Genomic DNA, 9,488 nt, shown 5'->3' with positions numbered 1-9,488 from the left:
AAGCACACTGATTTGGCCCATGGTAGTTATACACTCCCATTGAGTCAGGGGCCACTTCTATGCACACAGGAGGTGCTAAAAATATGCTGTTGACTCATTGCCTCTAAGAGCAGAAGAAATGCCAAAAGTATAGGACAAGAGGCAGAAAAGCACACGGAAAAATGTCGTAGGGCAGTCCTCTGAGGAAGTGTTAGATCCCTCTGAAATCTGTCCAAACACTTTCTTGTGCTGGGGAAAGTCAATTACATATTTCAAGCAACCCCACATGTCATACGAGTATCTTGTACGTGTTTGTGTACTCGTGTCTGTGAACTTACATCTCAGACTTCAACTTCTCGCTCCCCACCCTTATCAATGACTGCCTGCATGGCCTTGGGCAAGTTGCTTTCCCTCTTCAAAGCTCAGTTTCTGCATCTATAAAATGGACATAATGCTACCTACCTCATGGGGTTAGTGATCACATTTAAGGAGCTAATATGTGGAAATTGCTTACACAGTACCTATCACATAATAAGGGTTTAATAAGTGTTTGATGTAATTGTTTTGATTATTACTACTCTTACTAAAATAATAATTACTACAATAATAATGATTCTTATTCTCTATATTAGTATTATCTTTGAAAATGGGCATGGATTATGTCTATGTAACACTTTTGGCACAATATCTAGCATTATATCACACACAAATTAGAGAATTCATGTTATTAAGGATGAAAAAATATTTTTACTGACCCTTAAATTCTTCGTAAGTAACTGCAAAAGAAGCCATTATCCCAACACATGAAATAATAAAAAAAAAAAATTCAGTTCCTCTGGAGTTTGTTTTTGGAGGTAGCCACAGGATACCTAATTTTTTTTTCTTTTCAGAGAGACCGAGGGGCTCACTAGGTTGACCAGGCTGGTCTTGAACTCCTGGTCTCAAGCCATCCTCCCACCTCAGCCTCCCAAAGTGCTGGGATTACATGCATGAGCCACCACATCCAGCCTACCTAAAATATTGAATGCTGTTAATAAATCTCCTGAGGCCAGCATAAGAAGGTGATGGGCAAAACTAATGCAGGTATGTTTTTCTGGCTTTTTCATGTATTGGGCCAAACTTTGAAAAGCACTTACTATTAATGGCTAACTTGCAAAATTTGTGATTTATTAAAAGCAGATTTTAATTGTTTTACCTAAAAATAATAGGCCTCTGATCTGCCAAAGATGAAGATTTAATTTCTAGGTGTTCCCCACAATACCTAGAAACATCAGTGGAATCGAGTATTAAACACTTTAGAACTATTCTCATCAAAGTTCTTTAATATATAATACAGCAAAAGAAAAGTTTCTTTTCTAAAGGCTTCTCTATACTTTTTTTAATAGTTGAATTTCATTTCTGAAGGCTCCTAAAAAGAATAGAATTTAGATCTTTATTAAAGAGGAAATATATTTTCCATGTTTAATTTAAATTACATTCCATCAGTCATTTGCAATCTTAGCCTACACGGAATTTCTTTTTTTGGTAGTTTTTTGTTTGGGCTTTAGGAGGGGATTCCCAATAATCTCTATATAAATATTTCTAATCTCTATATAAATATTTTAACATTTCAATGTAAATTAGTTTTTTAAAGCTATTTTATCCATAAAAATAATAAATTTGCATGGCTGAGGGTGAAATAATATGTTACCAGGACCCCTCAGTTTTGGGGGTTGTGAGTAGATCCCATCTTCATGTTCCTCCAGCCCAGCCCAAGCCTGGCTCAGGGCCTCCTCCCCCATTTGCCAGGAACCACCATCCCCAGGGATTCTATGTGCCCTGCCTGACCAGTGTTCTCCATCAGAGTTTACCAATCTTTTGTTCATTCCCTCAGAGCACAGCTAAGCAAGAGTACACTAATTTGAAAATTAACTCAAGCAAATAGAGGAACAATATCCCCAACACATTGCATTTTAACATAGGGTTTCCTGGACACACTGTTTCAACCCAAGAGTTGGGCTAATAGTAGGAGTTCCATCTGCTAAAATACGGCTGTCAGCTTCAGAGGGAAATTCATGAACGTCTTCGTAGTTTGTTTTTACGTTTCACTTGGCACTGTTTCTAAAATTTCCTCTGAAGCCAAAAAATAAGTTATTTCCCAGCACACTGGGCACTTTTCATTTATCATTGGATTGATTTTTGTAACTTGCAGTAGGAGCTGAAATCGACCAGGGGGTTCTTATCCAACAGACAGCAGCAAAACTCTTTGTGTATCTGCGTTCCTTTCAACAAGCGTGACTTCCTCAATGGCATCATTCGTGAGCGTAACACAGAGCTCAGCAATAACGTTTCTTCACTAACCCTACCAGGTATCCAACATAGGATGTTACTTCCTTTCACTGTTTTCCGACTCCTGGCAGATATTAATCATTGGGATTTGGGAACAAGGAAATAGAATTTCTGAGAATGCTTGGGAATTCCCAAATTCATATGATTTTCATAACACTTCACTTACAAGTTTTTGAAAAATAATAAGTGACTATAATAACAAGCAAATAGTCGTTTTTTTCTGTAACAGGATTATATGAAAAGTTTTAGTAGTCTTCTGTTTTTAAAAGATATGATAACAAATGATGATTTCTTATTATTAGGAGCCAACATATTGTAACAAGATTATAAAATCCAATAGCATTAATAGAGAAAACATTAAAAAGAAATCAATATTATCACAAAATAAATGCTAAAGAAAAGTCCTTTAAAGATTGAAAGGTAACACCACAAATACTTAATGCTTTAATCGTTGTTTACATGACATTGTTAAACAAGGCATCAATCATCCCCTCCAATACCATTTAAATAACATAACATTCTGATCTCCTGGCAAGATGAATAGCACTAGAAAGAAGCAACTGTCAAAATTGCCGATTTAAGGGCATATTTTGTTTCTAAAACTTGGCATTTCTTAGAAAACCTCTCATAGGATTTGTAAAACATATACTATTCCTATGAACACATTAATATTTATTTGCAGAAATGGTTCACTGTTAGCAGTGGACAAGGCCATGAACACACACTTGTAACACAGCAACAGATACAAGAAAGTCTGACTGAGGCTCCTTTACTGCTCCTGTCCTGTTCACCTTAACTTTCATCTCCACATGTCAGTGCTTCCTCATCTTGCTTGACTTGAAGTCAGTGCATTTCTTCAAGCCAGTAAGTTCTCTATACTGACTATTAAGCTGTAATTTTCACAGGAAAATTAGAATGTTCCTTCCCATTTTCCTAATTTCTCAACTGATTTTTCTCAGAATTCAGAATCCATAAATATTGAAATGCCAGGAGAGAATTTCCAAATGGAAATGCTGTTCCCTTCGTCCATTTTCAGAAGAAACCGTAGGATAGTGTTATCCTTCTCTTCTCCATTTTTTTTTTCCTGCAAACTTATGGTTATCACCTCTTTAAGTGAGTAGCTCATAATTTTGCCTCCCCTGCAAATGGTCCCAAAACAGTGAAGTGGGTCCTCTTTAGCTGTGTCTTTAGTACATAATCCTGCATTTCTGACCATATGCAGGGAGTGTGACCCAGGGAAGGATCCCTGACTCAATGGGATTTCTCTTGCTGTCTCTAGAATTTGAACACCGGAACCCAGACGTACAGAGGCTGGGAGCCATCGTGGTGTGCTATATTGATGACGGCAGCAGTGGGTGGTGTGGGGGCAGTTAATTGACAGCTACCTGTTGCTGACATCCCAGGAACTGCCTGAACCTCCTCTTTCCCAGTCATAAGATATCTAAGATTCTGCAGTATTCTTCATTAAATCCTAGCATGGTTTAAGCTAGCCAGAATTAGGTTCTGTTGCTTTCAATCAACAGAACCTTAGCTAATACGTTGTTATTTCCTGGTCTTTGTTCCTTTAATTTTCCAGGAAAAGAAGGGAAAATGGCTTACTGGTTTTAAAAAGAGACAAGGGACAACATACCATTTATGCAAAATTTAGAAGCACTCAAAGGAAACTCTGGAAAGTTCCTGAGACATACCTAGGTAGGATCAGCATAAAACTTGAACAGTGTATCTAGATCATGGTTGCCATGGTTGCCTTGACACAATGAACATCTGTATCAAGATCATATTTTCTTGGTGGGACAGAGAGAAGCACAAGGCGGGACTCACATTTACAGTAATCCTTGTTTTCCAGGGACCATACAACCCAGTTTGTCCAGAGCTGTTCATCTTAAGTTTGTTATCCCACCATAATTATAAATAGAACCTCCTTTTTCTCTCAAGAATATCCCACTTTGGATGATAATTTCTGTGACTACCCATTAACAATATTTAATAACTATAGAAAACTGCTTCTCTATATTTTTTGTATGTTTGAAACATTTTATAACAAAAATATCTTTAAAGTTATCACCTACACAGAATATAGCTGCCAAATGCTCCTACTCTGCTATTCTAACCATGAATCCCTCTGGGGCCCCTTCCTCCTACGGCGCTTGTGAGGATGAAATGAAATAAGCTCTATGAAGTGCCCAACAGTGACCAACACTGAATAAAATACAGCCACCATAGGTGGCCTTCCCTTATGTTCACCAAACTCCTGATAAGTTATTCGGTGATGTTTTAATCTTAATATTTTATGTAGATTATAATTCATCTGATTCAAAATGCAAAAGGTACAAAAGCGTATACAGTTAAAAGTTTCCCAACCCACTACCATTTATCTCCCTGGAGGCAACTGTTTCCAGATTTTTGAATATCCTTAAAGAATATCATATGTATGGAAAAGAAAGATTATATATTTATATGCATCTGTGTATGCATTTTCCTATGAGAGGCTCACAAAGTCTCCTGGAAGAGATATCATTATTACAAATACCCCTCAATTTACAATAGGGTTATATTCCAATAAACTTATGAAAATATTGTAAGCTGAAAATGCATTTAATACACTTAACCTACTAAACATCATAGCTTAGCTCGGCCTACCTTAAACACTCACATTAACCTACAGTTAGGCAAAATCATCTAACAGAAAGTCCATTTTATAATAAAGTGGGCTTTGAATATCTCATGTAATATAATGAATACTGTACTGAAAGTGGAAAACAGAATGGTTGTATGAGTACTCAAAGTACAGCTTCTGCTGAATGTGTATTGCTTTCAAACTATCTTAAAGTTGAAAAATCGTAAGTCAAAATATTCTAAGTCAGGGATTGTTTGTACTTCTACTTTACATGATGAAATTGAGCCTTGAAAAGATTAAGTGACTCGCCCAAGGTCACACTGGCAGTTAAATAGTGAAACTTGGATCCAAATTGTTCAGTCACTACATGTATTGTCTTGAAATTTGAAAAAGAGGAAGAGGAATTAAACTACTACATTGAAGGACTATTTTAGGCATAGAAGAAGCAGATGCCTTCATGTCCAAGTGATTGTGAAAAGCCCACTTGCCCCAAAATATGTCTCCTGGTCATATGAAATTCCACCATTTCAGATTTTTACCTGGGGATTTAGAGTAATCTGCTGTTTTCCTAGAGCTCCCCTAAAATAGAAATAGAAAATTTTGGAAGGCTAAATATATGCTAACATTGGAAAACTCATTTTCTCCCCTTCGTAAGGCAAGGTACTGAAGGAGGGGGCCCTACGGGCTGTGCAGGGACATCCTGGAGGCATGGGGAGAAGAAACTGAAAGGCAAGTTTGTATGGAACAAAGAATACTGATCTCAGGATTCTCCCTTGAACCTGCCCTAACTTTGTTCAAATAGACTTAGCCACTGACCTGCTGTCAAAAGACCACAGCCAATCTGACTTGTTTTCAATATAATGATGAATATTGATTTGGTCCCTTCATCCAACATTCTCAGCTGGATCATTTTTGACCAAGGATATACATTACTAGGTGAGTACAGGCAGTTAATTCTTCCACACGGGACTTCGGAGTTTCTGAGTTAACCAGAATCACCCACCTTAACATCTGCCAGTTTATACCCCAAGTCCTGACCAGTGCCCCCTACCTGCTATGCCTCATGTTTTCAATAGAGCATAAAATCACAAATGAAAGATGAAACATCATAGCCAATATCACAGAAATACAAAGGATCCTAAGAAACTGCTAGGTATAATTACACACTAACTAATTGGATCATCTAGAAGAAATGGATAAATTCCCAGACACATAAAACCTACCAAGATTGACTCATGAAGAAATTTAAAAATCTGAACAGACTAATAGCAAGCAAGGAGGTTGAATCCGTAAGAAAATGTCTCCTATCAATGAAAAACCCAAAACCAGATGGCTTCCCAGATTAATTCTACCAAATATTTTAAGAAGAACTAATACCAGTCCTTCTCAAACTCTTCCAAAAAGCTGATGTGGAGGGAATACTTCCAAACTCATCTTACAGGGCCAGCATTACCCTGATTCCAAAGCCAGACAAGAACACTACAAGAAAGGAAAATGACAGGCCAATATCCTTGATCTACATAGATGCAAAAATCCTCAACAAAATCCTAGCAAACCAAATTCAATAGCACATTGAAAGAATCATTCACCATGATAATGTCATGGTTCAACATAAGCAAATCAATACATATAATATACCATATTAGAAAAATAAAGGATAGAAACTATATGGCCATCACAATAGATATAGAAAAAGCTTTTGACAAAATTCGAAACCCTTTCATGGTGAAAAAAAAAACACCCAACAGATCACGTATTGAGGGACTGTATCCCAACAAAATAAAGGCCATATATGACAAACCCATAGCTAACACCATGATCAATGGTGAAAAGTTGAAACTTTTCCTCTACCATCAGGAACAAGACAAGGATGCCCACAGACACCACTTCTCAGGGTAATTAGGCAAAAGAAAGAAATAAAAGGCATCTTAATAGGAAAGGAAGAAGTGAAACTGTCTCTACTGATGGCATGATCTTGTTATATATAGAAAACCCTACAAACTTCACTAAAAAAAGATTAGAACTCAACACAAAGAAGGGAACAATAGACACTGGGGGACTCCAAAGGTGGGAGGGAAGGATGGTGGGAGCAAGGGTTGAAAAACTACCTATCGATTACTATGCTCACTGCTTGGGTGGTGGGATCATTAGAAGCCCAAACCTCAGCACCATGCAATATACCTGTTTAAGAAACCTGTACATCTACCCTCCTGACTCTAAAATGAAACATGCAATATTTAAAAAACAAAAACAAATAAATAAAATTTGAAAACTGTTAGAACTGAACTGATAGGTGATATCAGTAAAGTTGTAGGATACAAAATCAACATATAGAGCCTTGAACACAGCAACATCCAGCTGTCTGACACGAAAGTCTCAGGGGCAAGAAAACCTCTATATGAACTCAGAAACAATGAGCTAAGTTGTGTTTATGTCTGAAAGGATGTTAAGAACTTCATTCATGTTACATCAGAGCCAACAGAAAGAACCAACAGGAAACCTGTACCCAACAAACAGAAATGACAAGATGAAGGGAAAGCAGAGGTAAGGGCTTACCTTAGAAAGGGCAAGTGATTAGCTCAATATGCAATACAATGTTTGCTCCTGAGCCAAAAATTTGTACAATCATTTGGATATTACTTGCACAACCAGAAAAATCAGCCACTCATTAGGAAAATGTGTTTCTGTAGAAGTCTTAGGACTCAGCTATCTATAATAACATGAAAAGACAATATTTTCATCCAAAATGAGTATTTTTGTTTGTCTTGGCTTGTTATTCTAACGTCAACAGCCTCTAAATAAACTGTTGAAGTACATGATATAACCACCTCTTTCTCCATCTTTCCCATTGCTCCCGTAGGGTTTCAGTTGTGCAATTTCACCATTAGCAAAGCTTTTTGCTGAAATCTGGCTTTTCAAAGGGAGAGTATCCAGAAACAGAAGATGCTGATCTGGGAGCCTCTTCCTAATAGAACTGCTGCTTCAGTTTAACTTGAAAAAGCCCACACCCAGTTCCTAATGACAAACATCTGAACACCGGTTCTTCCCCTGAGCAAGACCATGTTATGCCTCCTGCTCGCTCTGTTCTATAAGCAACCCACAGATTGCTCCCTGTGAAGAGGAGCCTGCCAGGGGAGCAGCATTCCACCAGACCCTGATTTAGCAAGATATTTCCGTATCATTCCCCCAACCAGCTGGAAGTCCTCCACTGCTCTTGTGTAAAAATCTAACTCATCTCGCTGAATTTCCTGATTTAAAAGTCTAATTCATTTCACCAAAAGTGTGACAGAAGGAAACCAAGTACACCATCTCTCTCTTACCAAACCAAAGCTATTGCATGTGCATTCTGGGGGGAAAACATGGTCCAAATATGTTATGGAGGGGGTGCCAGCCCAGTGTCATCCTCTTACTATTGCCATAGGATCTTGGCTGATGGCATCACAGGAAAAACAAGTTTATCGATTACTTTCAACCATTAAGCTCACTCCTCCATGAAAAATAAGTCACAAGTCCAATGTCTCTTATTAAAATAAGCACTGCAAAATATAAAGGAGTCACAGTTTTAAAATGGGACACACGTTCTCTAAGCAGTGAACCATGTTAGAGGTGCACTGTTTACATTGTATAAAGTCCCCTGGAGCCAGGGTTAGGAAGCGCATCTGTTCTTTGGTGTTCTGGGATGAAGGAGAAAGGAAAATGTGCTGCCAGAAGTGAGTGGGAAGGAGCCCATGAGATAAAGGAAGTAAATCCATTTGCTGATTGCAATAATAATGGTAATACACGAAGCTATACATACATACATACATACATACATGCAAATTTTCACATTTTTTTTAAAAAAGAACTTAAGGCTTCCACTCATGTAATCAGCCCTTATGAACTCTCCTGATTAGCTGCAAGGAAAATCTTCCTTTCTCCTCTTTCTTGCACCATCCTGGGCTCCATTTTGACTTGTTTATTTTTTTTTTTTAACTTATAAACGATCAGCTCATATTCTGAAGTTTGTAGTCCCCTCCCGCCCCCTCTCTCTCTATACGGCTCATTTACATTGGCAGCTGTCGTGCTGCTGGGCATCCTCAAACCCACAAGTTTCCCTTTGATGTTTGAGCAGACAAACATGATCATGCACTAGGCATCACTGTGCCACTCAAAATGCTTTTTTGTTTTTTTTATTGCATCTGAGAGAAATCTCAAGGTTGCAAACCTGGAGTCAGAATTGTCTCCATGTGTCTCAGTGGGAAGAGTATCGTGTGAAGAAACAAGTTGATTCTACTAATCAAAAGGAATTTTTTTTGATATCAGGTCATCCTCCGAATGAATTTATATTACCGAGTGGAGGGTCACATGAAGAAAATGGTCAAACAGCACCACCTAGAGCAAGAGCTGAGAAGTGCAGTGGAGCCGGGCTGTGTCAGGAAAGAAAAGCAAGCTGGGGCCTGGCTCAGCGCTCTCCCCTCTGCTCCTGTCTGCACGGAAAGATTAGGATGACAGTGGCAGGAAGCCTGTGCACCTAGTATGCATCACTTGAAGGGAACACACAGATTCCAGTAAACAGTTGGAAGGA

Source organism: Pan troglodytes, chromosome 20 (assembly GCF_028858775.2).
Source record: "Pan troglodytes isolate AG18354 chromosome 20, NHGRI_mPanTro3-v2.0_pri, whole genome shotgun sequence".
Classification (NCBI taxonomy): domain Eukaryota; kingdom Metazoa; phylum Chordata; class Mammalia; order Primates; family Hominidae; genus Pan; species Pan troglodytes.
This window is presented reverse-complemented; position numbering follows the sequence as displayed.